Source organism: Lissotriton helveticus (assembly GCF_964261635.1).
Source record: "Lissotriton helveticus chromosome 1_1 unlocalized genomic scaffold, aLisHel1.1 SUPER_1_unloc_52, whole genome shotgun sequence".
NCBI classification, from domain to species: domain Eukaryota; kingdom Metazoa; phylum Chordata; class Amphibia; order Caudata; family Salamandridae; genus Lissotriton; species Lissotriton helveticus.
In genome coordinates this window covers 1,245,687-1,262,035 of record NW_027611695.1, presented here as the reverse complement: position 1 = coordinate 1,262,035, position 16,349 = coordinate 1,245,687, and the positions used below count along the sequence as shown (strand labels likewise).

Below are 16,349 nucleotides of genomic sequence, written 5' to 3'. Positions count from 1 at the left end.
AGGGCTGCGAGCGTGGAACCGGGACTCGCTTTCCCAGGAGTCCCAGTGTTCCAGTGACCGAGTGACCTGGCCCCGCACTCCCTGACCGCCCGCCCCACCTCTAATCACTTATAAGGATCAGGACTCTGCTGCTGCGTGGGACGCCCTTCGCTTTTATCTACCTGCTGTTGCTGCTTACTATAGGGTCCAGGACTTAAGACCCACGCCTCGCGGTACCCGCTTTGCGGGTCCCTCTTCGTTTTGTTCCTTTGACCCTGTGGCTCCAGTTGTTTCTGTGGGGTGTGCTTCAGGCTGCAGGGCTGCGAGCGTGGAACCGGGACTCGCTTTCCCAGGAGTCCCGGTGTTCCAGTGGCCGAGTGACCTGGCCCCGCTCTCCCTGACCGCCCCGCCCCACCTCTACTCTCACGTTAGTACGTTGGTAGCCTGCAAGTACTAGAGCCCTACGCTGCGCGGGAGCGCCCGGGGCTAAGCCCGGGCAAAGGGCGGGCCCTCTGTGGCCCTCCGAGGCCTGTAGAGTCTGGTCTGGGCCACAGCCCCTGGTTTTGTTGATTGACTATTAACTGTGTGTAACTTCGGGTCTAGCAAGTGTGTCTATTTCTATTCATTATATTGTTGCCCAGTGGCTACAGGGATGTGCACTCGGGAAACCCGAAGTAAGGCTGCAGCCAGCGCCGCCAAACTGACGGGCACTCTGGACAATTTCATTGTGCGCACTAACACTTTAATCGATGAGGGAATTGCCCTCATGGAAAGAAGAGTGTCAAGGGACCTCGAAGTTGCTAGGAGATCATCTCTAGGCCCTTTAGCACATGTACTCTCACCAAATAGTTCCCAATGTATTCGCCTCCTAGACCCTCCCCAACCCATCTCTGAAAATCCATTTGTGTCTACCAGTCAAACTGCCTTTGAGGATCATACCCCTTTACTGTTCCCCCAAGTTGCCCCTTTGATTTCCCTAGTAGTACCCCCAAACATCTCAAACGAACATGATGGACTAACAGCACATAGAGGCATTAGGGAGGACGCTATTCCTAAATCCACCCATACTACCAATCAGGATAATTCTGTTTTAATGTTCACAACTGACGAGGGGGGAACCCGTAGAGATTCAAGTGGTTTGTCCCGTGGGTTAGAGGCGGAGAAGGATATAGTGGTCACTCTAGCAATCAGTGAAGACAAAGCTGAGGAGCGTCGTGCTTCTCACCCCTTTCCCCTGGGCATCCCCGACGATACAGCCTCAACCCAAAGCCGGGAAAATTTCCTTGAGGATTGTACTCAGGTTGAACATTCCATCGGGGAGGAAGACAGTAAAGGTATTTTTATGAGCTCTATAGCCGCACTGATTACATCCCTCTTGTCCCCTTTGGAAATTAGACTAAAAGGCATTGAAGATAATCTGAAAGCCTTAAATATAGAATTAAAAGCCATACCTAAACCCATCGCTAAAAAGACTAATGGAGGGCAAGCTTCGGTTGGTGATGCACCATCTTTGTCCAACTCACAAGTTACAGGGAACATTCCCGCCCCAAATGTGCGCTCAGCTAAAACTCCTCTTACTGAGGCTAATAAAAATAGCTGTAACATTCTGCCCCCCATGACAACGAGCTTACCTTCAAAAGTGAATGGTCCCATCACTGTTGCCCCTAAACCCCCCATTACAACTAATCTTAAACCACCTTCGGTCCCCCCAGCAAGTATTAAACCACGCCGGAATATTAATCTACCCCCTGATGCTCACCCTTATGTAATTGTACTAACAGGAGTTCCAGAGCTCCCTCCTTCATCTTCTGAACCATTTTGGGCTCTTAAAAATAAATTATGTTATTGGCTTGATAGGAATTATCCACTACCGCCAAATACTCGCAGTAACATGCTTATGTTAGAGAGAGCACCTTGGGTGGGTGAGAAGCCCAAAAACATCCAGGGTGATTGTATTGTGGTGACATTTGAGGACCCGTGCACAGTGGAGTATATCTGTGCCGGGTCCCCATGTGACATCAGTTCCCCTATTCAGGTCAAATCACTTTCCCATTTCTATATGCTTCCAGATCAACGCAGTAATAGATGGAGTTGGTTAAGAGCTCCAAACAATTCAAGAAGGGGGTTGAGAGAAGAGTCTTTCCATGATCATAAAGATAATCATTGGGATGGGGGGGCAGATAGAGGATGGAGTACAGTGCGTAGGAGAGCAGGCAGACACCAACAGGGGGTTACCCAGTTCCAGGGAGATTGGATTGGTCATCAACATCACCCCCCCCTCTACCCTGTTTGAATCGCTTTAGTAGTCTAGAGGCAGTTGATTGACATCTAACCCACATTCCTGGTTACAAGGTTCCTACAGGGAATGTTGGGTTATTACAGACAATCCTCATAGGTGGAGAACATATAGAGGAGTCTGTGAACAACATGCCCACTGGAATGATAGAACTAGCCTGCACCCCCCCCCCCACCCTTAACTCCTGTAACAGCCACTGTCTCTCCTTCCATCAACATCATTTCTTGGAATATAGCGGGACTAAGGAAAAACCTTGAAATTCCAGAATGGAATGATTTTGTTGATAAGTTCCATATTTGTATGTTTCAGGAAACTTGGTGTATGACCCCTCAATATAAAAATGGGTACTCCTCTTACTTTGTCCCAGCAGTTTCTAAAGGGAAAGGGCGCCCCTCTGGCGGCCTGCTCATCTGGGTAAAGGTGAACTTGAATTACTCTGTTACCATACATAATATACCGTCAAGTGATATCCTGCATATTTCCCTGAAAAGCCCTAATGGGAGTTGTGTTCATCTGTTTGCGTATATGCAAGAGGGACCCCGGGTGGCACAATCTCTCCAACGATTGAGCTTTTAGACGCTAAATTGACTGAGCTTCCTCCTAGGTCCAAAATTTTGTTGGGGGGCGATTTTAACTGTACATTTGAACCTTTAGATGATGAGGATGCTCTGGGTTTAAATTCTGAAGATTGGAGTCAGGCCATTCCACTTTTAACGTTGGCGCCTATTAAAAAGTGGACTGCAAGAGCAATTCAATTGAATGCATTAGCCCTGGACCATAATTTACGGGCACTAAACGGTCGAACAACTTCCGATCGTGAAGGAGCTATGACCTTTAACAGGATAAGTTCCCCATCACGTATTGATTATATCTTTTTAGATGTACACTCTTGGGCCAGTCTAAAAGACATAGAAGTCAAACAATCCTTCGACAGTGACCATAATCCACTCTGTATGGAAATCAGCCGGGGTCACGGGCTTACCAATAAAGGGGGCCCTGAGATGGTTACTAAGGATGTCCAACCAACTAATTGTAATCGTAAACTGAGGTGGGATGTGGTAAAACTTGAAGAGGGGAAAATTGATAACATCAGGGAACTAGTCAAAATGGAAATTTCCAGCCTTGCAGAGGTGGTAAGAGGAGAGATTACCCCTATCGGCCAAAAACTACTGGGTCAGTACCAAACTTTTACCGATAAAATAGGAGCAAATTTCCTTAAAACCTCCCAAAGGAAATCCGCGGTGGCCAATGGATTGCCCAAAGAGAATCCGTGGTTTACTGCTGAGTGTAGAGCCAAGAGAAAAGCTATTGGCCTAGCAATAAAACTAAAAGATCCACTGGCAGTAAAATTAGCAAGGAAAGAGTATCGTGGCTCCATTGCTTTGGCAAAAAAAACTGGGAGTAAGAGCACTGGCAGCAGCTTAAATCCGCTGCTAGCGGTAAAAATTCCATTATATTTTGGAAACTGATCAACAAGCTAGATAAGAGGGGTGTTGACCCTATCTTAAATCATATCACCGACCAGCAATGGCATGCCCTTTTTTTAGGTCTCGCCTGTCGATGCGCATGCGCATCGAGCTTGCGAGACTATTGGGGCTTAAACAGTCTTTAACCAGGTTGCAAGGAATCGTGGCGATTCCTTGCAGTGCCCGTGACTTTTAAGCTCAATGCGCATGTGCATTGAGCTTAAAAGCGCGTGCACATCAGTTCCCTCAGCCGCACTCCAGGCTGCTGTTTTCACACCCTCTCCCCGCTCCGCCCCCTCCCCTGCCCGCCGTATCGCATTTCTCCTCCCCCCTCCCCTTATCTGCCTTTCCCTCCGTCTTGTTTTTTTTTTTACCCGCTCCGCCCCCTCCCCTGCCCGCCGTGTCGCATTTCTTTTCTCCTCATTTCTCCTACAGCAGCCAGCAGTTCTGTCACCTTTCCTTCTCTCCTCCCTTGTCCACCTTTTCATTGTTTTTGCCCACCTCTCCTCGTCTCTCGTGTTTCTCCTTTTTTTAATTATAGCCTTTCCTTTTAGTTTGTACACAGCTTTGCTCTGCAGACTTGGAGATCGATGTGCGGAAGCAGTACATGTGCAGCCATTACAGGGCACGTCACTGCTTGTATTTGCTATCTATCACTCTATTACTGCATTTGCAGCTTTTATCTCTCCTCCTGTGCGAGCTTTCCAATCGTTCCTGCCCCCCCCCCATTTAATTTGTTTCCTGTCTCTTCATTGCTTGCCCGTCCCCCAAACCCTGTGCCTTGCTACGGTTTTCAGACTGCCGATTCTGCTGTGAAACCACTGTTTTGCCCTGCCTGTGTTTATGCTGCATGAGTTGTTTCTAACCCTGCAACAACCTTAATTCTCCCGCCCCAATCCGGCTTCCCTCCGGCCATTTGCCACACTCCTTGCCTCTGTCTTGCCTCCCCCTCCATTCTCCTCCCCTCGCTCGCATTCCCGCCCCCCACCAGGCTCTCCTGCCCCCATCCGGCTTCCCTCCGGCCACAGCCCTGGCACTCAGGTACGCCCTAAGAAATGCATGAATCTATTTGCATTACTGTTTTTCCGGACAAATGTCTATATTCCAGCGAAAACATACCAAGTCTGAGTCATAATGTACATCATAATTGTTGTTCTGCTGATCCATTAAAATAACTTATAATAGAAAGATACTCGCATTCATGTGTGCAATGCTTTTCATGATCAGCTGTGAAAGTCTTCTGCGATGCTATCTCACTGTGATACCATGAAACAGTGCCTGACATGTACTGTTGCTTCATTAATTAAATTAATTAATTAATTAAAAATATATCATTTTGATGTTAAGTTGGTTATCCGATCCATACACCCTCAGTTGTGCACTGCATATTTCTTAAGTGACTGGTGTGACTGGTGTGTCTGTTGATGCACATCTGTGGGCTGTCTGCTTGGAGTGTTCATGCTTACAGTGCTGCGGAAAATAAAGCTCAATTTAAGAACAGTTGGTTAAAGCGTCTAAACCCGTTCCCAATATCCACTAAGCTGCAAAAACTAATTTTCTTTTACATAATTGTCTCGTTTTCTATTGTGGCGCAGATGGCCGTTTGCCGTTGACAGTTACGTTCCCAAGTGGATTTAAGAAGTAATTCGTGGCCCCAGGCTTACATTTGTTTTCCCCACACAGCATTTCTGCAGGCACACCATTTTTTTCCCTCCTTGTTTTGTTTGAGGTCACCACAGGAGCCCACGGAGCTTCAAAGTGAGCGCTCTCACCTTCCGGATTGGTGTTGAGCCCTCCCCCACCCTCCGAGCACGAATGCAACGTTTACCTCAACCCACCCTTCCCCGTGCATAGAGTGCGCAGCCATCCATGTCCTTACCTAGAAGAGGGAAAACTTTTAAGCCCTTTCTGTGGCATCATTGACCAGCTTGCAACACGCACTCATTAAGCTGGACAGGACGCTTTGCAATCAAACTTTTTTAGATGAATATTTATTTTATTGATAAAGTACCCTGAGCAAACTTGTATTTGCTATCTATCACTCTATTACTTTTATCTCTCCTCCTCTGCGAGCTTTCCAATCGTTCCTGCCCCCCCCCCCTTCCCCATTTAATTTGTTTCCTGTCTCTTCATTGCTTGCCCGTCCCCCAAACCCTGTGCCTTGCTACGGTTTTCAGACTGCCGATTCTGCTGTGAAACCACTGTTTTGCCCTGCCTGTGTTTATGCTGCATGAGTTGTTTCTAACCCTGCAACAACCTTAATTGCTGGGGGTTATATACAAGGGTATGGTCTGTGCTTAGGGGCTAAATGTCTGCGGCCGGCTCACCATGATTAAAAAAAGAAATATTCATTAAAAAGGAAATCACCCACGCAAGCCCACTATCAACCACGCAACACCACACTCACCCACGCAACGCCACTCACCCAAGCAACCCCACTCATCCACGCAACCCCACTCATCCACGCAACCCCACTCATCCACGCAACCCCACTCATCCACGCAACCCCACTCATCCACGCAACCCCACTCATCCACCCAACCCCACTCATCCACGCAACCCCACTCATCCACGCAACCCCACTCATCCACGCAACCCCACTCATCCACGCAACACCACTCATCCACGCAACCCCACTCATCCACGCAACGCCACTCATCCACGCAACACCACTCACACACGCAACGCCACTCACCCACGCAACGCCACTCACAATGCAACGCCACTCACACATGCTACGCCACTCACACATGCGACGCCACTCACACATGCGACGCCACTCACACATGCAACGCCACTCACACATGCAACGCCACTCACACACGCAACGCCACTCACACACGCAACGCCACTCACACACGCAACGCCACTCACACACGCAACGCCACTCACACACGCAACGCCAATCACACACGCAACGCCACTCACACACGCAACACTACTCACGTTGCCAATAGGTCTCGCAGTAGGAAAGTTGGAACCATTACAATTGCAAATAACAATGCCTTTTATTTTTTTTTCATTTTAAAAACATAAAGGGCTTTGTCATTTACAAAACCAATAGCTCCAACTTTCTTACTGCGAGACCTATTGGCAACGCCAGTGCTTGTTTAAATTATATTGTAATGTTGTTGTTCAAACACCTATCCCTCCTTCGATAGTGATTAGTAAAACTGTCTCTGGCCCGGAAATGATGGCCAATGGAATAATATTTTCTGAGCTAGAAGTTAAGTCAGCAATCCTAAAGATACTACCAGGAAAAGTGGCTGGTCCAGATGGCCTGCCTGGAGATCTTCTATTACATGATCCCCCAATCTGGGCCAAGTATATAGCTTCTTTAATGGCTCTTATTCAGCTAGGCCATCCTATCCCTGAATCATGGAAAGGGGCAGAGGTGATCACAATCTTTAAAAAAGGAGACAGAGAGGACCCTGCCAACTACAGACCAATCAGCTTGATAGACACCATCCAAAAGGTAGTTGGCAGGGTCATTATAAACCGAGTGGAGACCTGGTTAATGGATAACGACATTCTTACGCACTTTCAGGCTGGTTTTAGGCGGAATGTTGGTGCTATGGACCAAGTTTTCTGGTTTTGTGCCGTATATTGGAAGACAGTATCGATCATTAAGGGCTGCTTGTATCTGGCTTTCATTGATTTGAAAACGGCATTCGATGTCATCCCTCGTGCCAAGCTATGGGAGATTTTACAAGCCATGGGGTTCTCCAGCCCATTACTCCAATTAGTGATTAAAATGCACGAGAACACCTATGCAAGAATACGGTGGGGCAGGCAGGGTCAACTGACAGAGAGGGTACCGGTCAGCAGGGGGGTTCGGCAGGGATGCGTGATGGCGCCAACACTATTCTCCCTCTTCATAAATGGGGTGGTGGACCATTTGAGGGAGGTTCCGACACTCCTCTTTGCCGACGATACCCTCTTGATGTCCAAAACCCCTAAGGGTCTACAAACGCTGCTTGACCGTTTTTCCCTATTTTGTGATGACCGTGGTGTGGAAAAAAATTTTTTTGCCATGTTCTGTGTCCCTACGAGTCCTCCATCATATGTTATGTGTGCATGATTAATATGCATATGTATTCCCCATGTTCGATTAAAGACGCAATTATAGCTGTGTCCACCTCTAGTATGCCAATTTCCAGTTCTCGTGAATACTACGAATATCAGGCCTATGTAAAGTGACGTTGCCACGTTTCTCAGTGTGCACGTTATTCCATTGTAAAGTCCCCGTTTCTAGGCCTCAAAAGGGCCTGGACACCAGATTCAGCTCCTGTCTCCTGAGCCTCGCTGAGGAGCGATACAGCCCCCACCTGTGTTCCTGACCCTTCACTTACTTCCTGCCTCGCGGTGCCCGGTTCAGCCTGGCTCTGCCTCTGAGTCTGCCAAAAGTATGTTATGATTCTAGTTATCAGTCCAGTCCTCCTTCTCTGCATTCCTAAGCTACTGAACTGCATCAATAGTTACCATCATAGTCTAGCCTTTACGTCTCCATGTAAGAGAAAGACTGTATTAATGATCATTTAATATTCTTCATCACGCACTACATGTAGAATAATGCATGCTCCAGTCTTAGAGTCTGTTCGCCTTTACCCCGATAACTTTTGGATTATATCAACATGTTCTCTAAACATCAGATACTAGATACTGCTTAGGTACATGTCGCCCTGACTCTCCAGACTTCAGTCTCTGCTCCTAGCACAGAGTTCGTAGCCCCCAGCTTCTCCTAGTAACACGTCATTGCCAGTTTGCGCGCACCATTAGGTCAGAGGTCCCGGCTCCTTAGGTAGCCCCCTCCATGTTTCCGCCCCACTCATGACATATTCTGTTACGTTTGCATCACATGTCTATGTATACGCCTCTGTTACACCTACTTTCACCCTTATCTTTCGCGACTGCTATTGACCACACCCACTGCTCCGCCTATCGTATGTATTGTAATGCAACTGTTTTAGTATATATGATCGTGTATTGTTATTAAATGTTAGCCCGCTCATCCCAGATCCTGCCCGGCAGCTGTCGGGACCCCCCTGTCAGGCCCTGCCATCCTATTCCTATGCAGGTTGTCCTGTTCCTGTCCTTTATGCTGTAATAAACCTGCAAACTCCTACTACCTCGAATCTTGACTCTTATTTATTGAGCTATCTGTTATTGCTATGCCTAGACAAAAATAGATCCGGTATTATTTATTTATATACCACATAATGGCGCCCGAACAGGGACTTGCCCTTTCCCCACGCGCCGGTGAAGCCACGCCGGCCCCCTGACCCTCTGCAGCCGTGACGGAACCATACCGTGCACGTGCAGATATTTCTGCTTCAAGTATCCCTCAGGCCCACGGAGGAGACGGAGGAGGCGGTCCAGCATCCAGACGAGGCGGTGGAGGAACGCGGCGAGTCCCGACCAGAGCCCAAGCCGAGAGTCCAAGGTCCGAGGTATCCGGAGGCCCACCCGTAACAGAAGTTCGAAGTTCGTCCGTCCGGCGTCGAAGCAGTCCAGTCCAGTCCGAGGCCTTCCGTTCTTGCTGCCCGGTGAGTACCGTTGCTGGGGTAGTATCTAGACAGGGTCAATCTAATTGACTCTGGTCCGTGGGTTGGTGGTACACAGACCCACAAAACGAAGTGTCCACTTCGGTGGATGCGGGTCCTGACGTGTCTCTGTATGAGACCGGTAAGTTTCGTACTGTTTCAGCAGTGCATCTAGTTTCTGTTCTAGTCAGTTCTGTTCTCGAGAAAATTCATGTATTCTGTTTCCCGTATTCCAGGTAGTATTCTGTTCGAACTGTTATTCTGAATGTTATTCATGTATTTTAATGTCGTGGTATGAGTGTGAAGTAATTATCGTGTTTATTGTGTATTGTGTTGTGTCCAGATTATAGTTCAGTCATGCCGCTATTTTCAAAACTGCGTCAGTTAAAAACCAGAAAAGGTCTGCTAGAAGCAGCAGTTCCTGTTCCGCCTAGGGACAGTCCAGGTCATTTCATGTATCAGAAGCATGGCATAAGCGCCATATTGTATCTAGATTTATGGGTAGAGTATACCAAACAGTTAGAGGAAAAGTATAGATGGCCCGTATCAGGTACATGGGATGCCGAGTGCATCATGAGAGTAGAAGAAGCATTATGGAAAAAGAAAGCCAAACAGTCACAGAAAGATGCCATTGAGTTATGGCGCAAAGAATCTCATAAAAGAACCGAAAAAGAAATCAGAAAGTCAGAATTAAGTAGAGAATCCTTAGAACGAGCCCAAGAAAGGGAATTAATCGAGATAGGTGAACGAGTCAAAACCGAACAGTCAGACAGACAGAGGCATGCTCTTATTAAGGGTATGTATCCTCTTCTTGCCGAGGGCTTGCCAAAAGCGACCCCGGAGGCATTCAGTAATTTTCCGCCACCATTAGTTCCGACCAAGCTACGTCACAAACCGACCGCAGCTGATATTTTCATTTCGTCCTATTTGGACGACACAGTCCCAGAATATGCAAATCCTGTTCCTGCTCCGCCAGTCCCTGTAAATCAGGCACTTCCCGCTCCTCCAGACACCGGAGTACCTGTTACGGTACCCCCGGTCCAGCCCGCCATACAAGTCCAGCCTGCATTTCCATTTCCCACTCTGCCAGGACGAAGAGCATCAGTAGACGACTCTAGTTTAGGGGCCGCAGGGGGAGGTCCTCCAGGAACCCCGCCGCCACACAAGCGTTTAACGTTAGCCGAATTACATGCACAAGCGTCACAGCGTACGCCCAGATATCAATCTGTTGCAGAAATAAGAAAAGCCCTTACCGAATGTGGCTATGATCCAGTCCCAGGCGAGGATAATATGGTTTTATATTCATTACGCGTGAGAAAGGTGACCGAGTATCTAGTCACCCTACCAGATATGAAAGAAGATCTAGACAGAATATATCAATTCATCCGTACAGGGAATGATCCAGAAAGTATTAGTGACGTCATGTGCCAAAGAAAAGTTGAAGTCCAGCTCATGATATTAAAGTTTCTGATTAATTGTCTAATAAGGGAACAAGATTATCCGACCAAAGATCGAGCCGAAATGAAAGTCCTGACAAGGTGGAGTGATAATATAGCCGAGGGTAAGCATAAGACCATCAGTAGTATAGAGAGTATGTACAAGAAGATTCGTAAAGAAATAATAAGGGTACACGAACAACGTAAAGAAGCACAAGTAAGCGAGAAAGAAAATGACTCTTCTACAGAAGAGGTAGAGGACGAGAATCCCGACAGAATAGCGTATGTAGGAAAATCTAGATTTCCAGATCACCATTTACGCCTAGAACACAAGTCAATTTTTCATCATCCAGCACCAGAACAAGGTTCTCTGGAACAAGTATTTCAAGCTACCGATCACATTCTGAAATCACGAATCGGTTATAGCGAGTTAAGTACTATGCATGAACAAGAACTAGTCCGATCAGCAGTCCGATGGATTACTGATTCTACCACTTTTCCAGACGAAATAGTGGCACAAATGTTTCTGAAATTGCCCCCAGCCGAGCAACGACTGGCGGGTATGTATATGATCCAGCACCTCATTACATTGTATGAGGGTCAACATTCTGATCCAGGTCCGTTACATGATGTCCTGAACGAGTTACTCCAGTATAAATGGAAAGGTTTAGGTACCGATTTAATTAGTGTCATTCTAGAACAGCGCCACAAATATAGTATGTTTTTGAACCCACATTTTGTTCATGTCTCACCCCCAGAAAGTAAACCCTTTTACATAGACAGACAGAATCCGTTACGAGAAGTGCATCCAGTTAAGACAGAGGGTGGTGAGATGCAACGAGTGTTTGTTTACACCCCGATCACAAAGATGGAACTCCTAGAGATGAAAAAGTTAATTCCCTGTCATGATAAAGATCCAGCAGGGTTCCACCGAGAATTAAAAGACATGCTCCGTATGGGAGAATACACGTATCCAGATATCATTAAAATGTTAAAAGTCTTGTTGCCCGCAGGGGTATATGAGAAACTCAAAGAAAAAGAATGGGAGGTGGGAGAGAAAAAGATCGATTGGACAGTTCTAGAAGCCGAAGACAAGGCACGAGTACCAGGTACCGGTCTTGGAGATAAATGTAAAGAATTACCAGAATTATTAATACAAGTTTTGCCTAGGTTATTGACAACTAGAAAAGAAGACTGGGATGCAATCTCAGCCTGTAAACAGAAACAAGATGAAGATATTAGTGATTATTATTCCAGATTTGAGAAATGTTTTACCATAAACAGTGGCCTCAAGACAAGTAGCGAATCATACCCTCATCTTTTTGTTACTAAATTAGTCGAGAATTCAAGTCCACAAATTAAAAACCGAGTTTTGAAAGTCGAAAGTACCTGGCAAGCTAATACCCCGTCCCAGATGTTACAGATGCTTCAATATCACCAGAATAGAATCAGAGAAGAGCAAGATCACGAGAGAAAACGTATGAAAGACACGAAAATGAAAGTACTAGTTGCACAATCCGTTCCTCAAGACAGTCAGAAGAGGGGTCCGAATCAAGCCAGTCATCCTGCAGCTCCCGTTAAAGGAAACTGCAATTATTGTAAACAGCCAGGTCATTTTATAAACGAGTGTGCAGTTCTGAAACACAACATAGCTACCGGTAAGACTAAAGAAAGACCACGTCCGCCGAGACAAGAACAAGTTACACAGACTCCTCAGTCACAGAATGCACCACAGACAGTTACAGCACCGCAGCCTATCGCTGCAACACAGCATGTTACACAGCAGATGTACCAGTATGCACAGTCCGAGTATCCAGAGTATCAGCCATATTCATGAAATAGCCTAGAGAGGGAGGTAGGCTTGCCTCTCATCGAGATACCTGTAGATCAAGAAGGTCCCTATGTTCATAGTCAAGTATTAGGGAAAGACAGAAAGTTTTTGATTGATACAGGGGCAAGTAGGACCACCATCAGTCACGCCGAAGTTCCAGGGGCTCCACTCTCAGGCTCTAGAAATGTTTCCCTTGGATTTTCAGGAAAACCTATTGTAAATGAAATATCAAAGCCAGTTACTCTAGAAGTAGGTCCATTGTCCCGCACTACTGATCTGTTACTTACTAAGTCCTGTCCAGAAAATTTGTTGGGCATTAAGACACTGAAAGAGTTAGGTGCAGTTATATGCTGTTCCCCAGAGGGAATACGATTGTTCCTACGTGACTTCAAGGGTCACTATGTATTACGAGATTTTGATCCGAGATTGTCTAATGTTCCGCAGCATCTATGGGCGCAAGGTCCAACTGATGTAGGCTTTATGCAAATCACACCCCATCGTGTGACTCTCAAGCCAGGTGTAGTCCTGCCACGAATAAGACAGTACAGATTGCCACCAGAGGCTGTAGCAGCCTTATCCAAAATTATTGACGAGCTCATGGCTCAAGGAGTAGTTGTAGAAACTGACTCCAATGTATGTAATTCTCCGATCATTCCTGTTATGAAACGTACTGATCCGAATGCACCTCCAGTATATCGTTTAGTGATTGATCTCCGAGAGCTTAATAAATGTATTATTCCCCAGTATCCAGTTGTCCCAGATATCTCTTCCCTATTGACAGCCATTGATTCTGAAGCCTCATTTTTTTTCAGTCATAGACCTCAAGAACGCGTTTTTCAGTGTTCCCATTCATCCAGACAGCCAGTTCCTTTTCAGATTTTGTTTAAATGGAAGGAGCTATATGTTCACACGCGCTCCTCAAGGTTTCACAGAAAGTCCTAGTATTTACAGTCAAGCACTCAAGAGACAACTAGACAACATTCACATGCCAACTGTCACTGCCCTGCTCCAGTATGTCGATGATCTCCTGATCACAGCCCGTTCTGAATGTGCTTGCGAGCGAGCATCCCTTACAGTCTTGTATTTCCTAGCCGAGATGGGACACAAGGTGTCCCCTTCTAAGCTTCAATTCTGTGTCCAGCAAGTGGTCTACTTAGGACACTTACTGTCCAAGAGGGGTAGGCAGTTGACACCAGACCGTATCCAGTTAATAGCGAGTCTTCCTCAGCCCAAGACCCAGAAGGAGGTACGTGCTTTTATCGGCCTTACTTCTTATTGCAGACAATGGATTCCTCAGTATGCATTTCTAGCCAAGCCACTGATACAGTTAACGACACAGGAGGCAGCCGTATCGACTGTCCTCCCTTGGACATCTGAACATGCATTTAGTTTCAATGAGTTAAAGAAAGCTCTATGTCAAGCCCCAGTTCTAGCAACACCGAACTACAGTAAGTCTTTTACACTTTTCGTCACAGAACGTGAAGGTACAGCATTATCTGTCATCACACAAGATCAAGCAGGACAGTACAAGCCTTGTGCTTATTTTTCGAGCACATTAGATCCTGTAGCCCAGGCTCTGCCTGCGTGCCTCAAGTCAGTTGCAGCCACAGCACTAGCTATCAGACAAAGTGATTCCATAGTATTAGGACACTCCCTGACAGTACAAGTTCCACACTCCGTGGAAGTTCTTTTAAACCGAACACAAACTCAGCACTTGACAATTGCACGTTTAACAGGTTATGAATTGACACTGTTCCAGGCACACATAGAAATCAGACGCTGCAACGTTTTAAATCCTGCTACATTGTTACCGTCAGTTACTTTGAATTCTGCCACACACGACTGTGTGGAAGTAGTTAACATCATGACAAAGCCAAGACAAGATCTGACAGATATTCCATTACCAGATCCCGACCTGACACTTTATGTGGATGGTTCATGCATGAGAACTAATACAGGAGAACTAGTAGCCGCGTATGCAGTGACTACTGACACTGAAGTTATTGAAACACACCGCATTGACACCCTGTCTGCTCAAGCAGCGGAGCTAGTTGCTCTGACTCAAGCCTGCATACATGCCAAGAACCTGAAAGTTAATATTTACACAGATTCACGTTACGCATTAGGAGTTGTACACGACTTCGGAGTGCTCTGGCAAGAGAGAGGTTTCATGACTTCTCATGGAACCAAGATTCAGCATGGTCTCCTTATTCAAGCTCTGTTAGATGCAATACATTTACCGACATCCATTGCTATCATGAAGTGCAAAGCACATACGAAAGTTACTGACACTATTTCCCAAGGCAATGATCTAGCAGATCGCACAGCCAAGCTTACAGCTCAGACTCTAGACACTTCAGTTAATCCGACACAGACACACACTCCAGATCCGACTACATGTATGACAGTTAAAGACCCTACTCAAGATGTCATAGATATCCAGTTACATGCTACTCCCGATGAAATCAAGAAATGGTCCGAACAAGGAGGGGTACAGACAGATCAAGGATGGTTAACGAAGGGTAGAGCCACATGGTTTCTCCCCGACTCTATGGTTCAAGTCATTATTAATACCGCACATAGTCCAGCACATTTAGGAGAAAAAGCTATGTTAGACAGTATCCAGAATATTTGGTTCAACAAGCATTTACGAGCTGCAGCCAAGCAGAAAGTCCGTACCTGTATGATATGTTGTCAGTTTAATCCAGGTAAAAGTGTCCCGGTGGAACAAGGTGGATTCCAGCCCCCTGACCACCCTTTTGAAGTCCTCCAGATGGATTACATTCAGATGGAGCGATGTCGAGGTTTCAAGTATGTCCTTGTAGTTGTATGCGCTTTGTCCAGGTGGACGGAGGCATATCCAGTCCCAGATTACACAGCCGCGACCACTGCCAAGCAGTTGGTTCGTGAATTCTTCCCCCGTTATGGACTCCCTAGGGTCGTATATTCTGACAACGGCCAGCCATTCTCATCTGAACTCATGAAGCACGTGTCCCTTTTGTTAGGATACCAGTGGAAGTTCCATTGTGTACGCCATCCTGAAGCAGCCGGTCTCGTAGAGAGACATAATCAGACCCTGAAAATCCGAATTGCAAAAGTTTGTCAAGAGAAAGGTGTGGACTGGCTAATAGCTCTGCCGGTCGCCCTGTTCTATATGCGCATGGTCGCACATTCCAGATCAGGTCTGTCCCCGTATGAGGTCGTTTTCGGCCGCCCCCCTAACATGTGGGGTACTCCTAGACCCCGAAGTATTACCGATGTTTCAAGTAATATGCTGACAGATTACCTAGCTTCCTTGATGTCTGCCCTCAACTCTTGTCGTTCACAGGTTGCCGCCGCATTTCCAGACAATACCGAGGTGGCACCGCATGAAATCGTTCCCGGATCCATGGTCCTAGTGCGAAATTTCGATCGCTCAAGTCCGCTGGAGCCTCGCTGGAAGGAGCCCCGACAGGTCCTCCTGGCCACCCGTACAGCCGTGAAGTTGGAGGGACGCAAAGGCTGGGTGCATCTTTCGCATATCAAAAGGTTTTATGGATTGAAACCAATTTCAAAGAACATTTCCGAGGATTTAAAGGACTGCCAAAGTACTATTCTTAAGGACTGTCCCGCAAAAGACACTGATACTGCACCCTCCCTGTTAGAGAAAACTCCGCAACAGGAGTATAAGAAGAAATTAAGGTCTAGTAAAATAAGTCAGCCAGTTTGATTGTCTAAGTCCTCCCCTAGGTGAAACGGTTAGACCGGTTTCTGACATGTATAAAATAGACCCCCATAGTGAGAGAGTTAGTCAAAACT

General features: G+C 46.6%; 1 pseudogene across 1 annotated transcript in view; it reads right to left on the bottom strand.

Moving 5' to 3' along the window:
* LOC144806191 (uncharacterized) overlaps window positions 1-16,349 on the bottom strand; it is a 129,116-nt pseudogene that overhangs the window by 78,405 nt on the left and 34,362 nt on the right. The gene's annotated exons all lie outside the window — the stretch shown is intronic.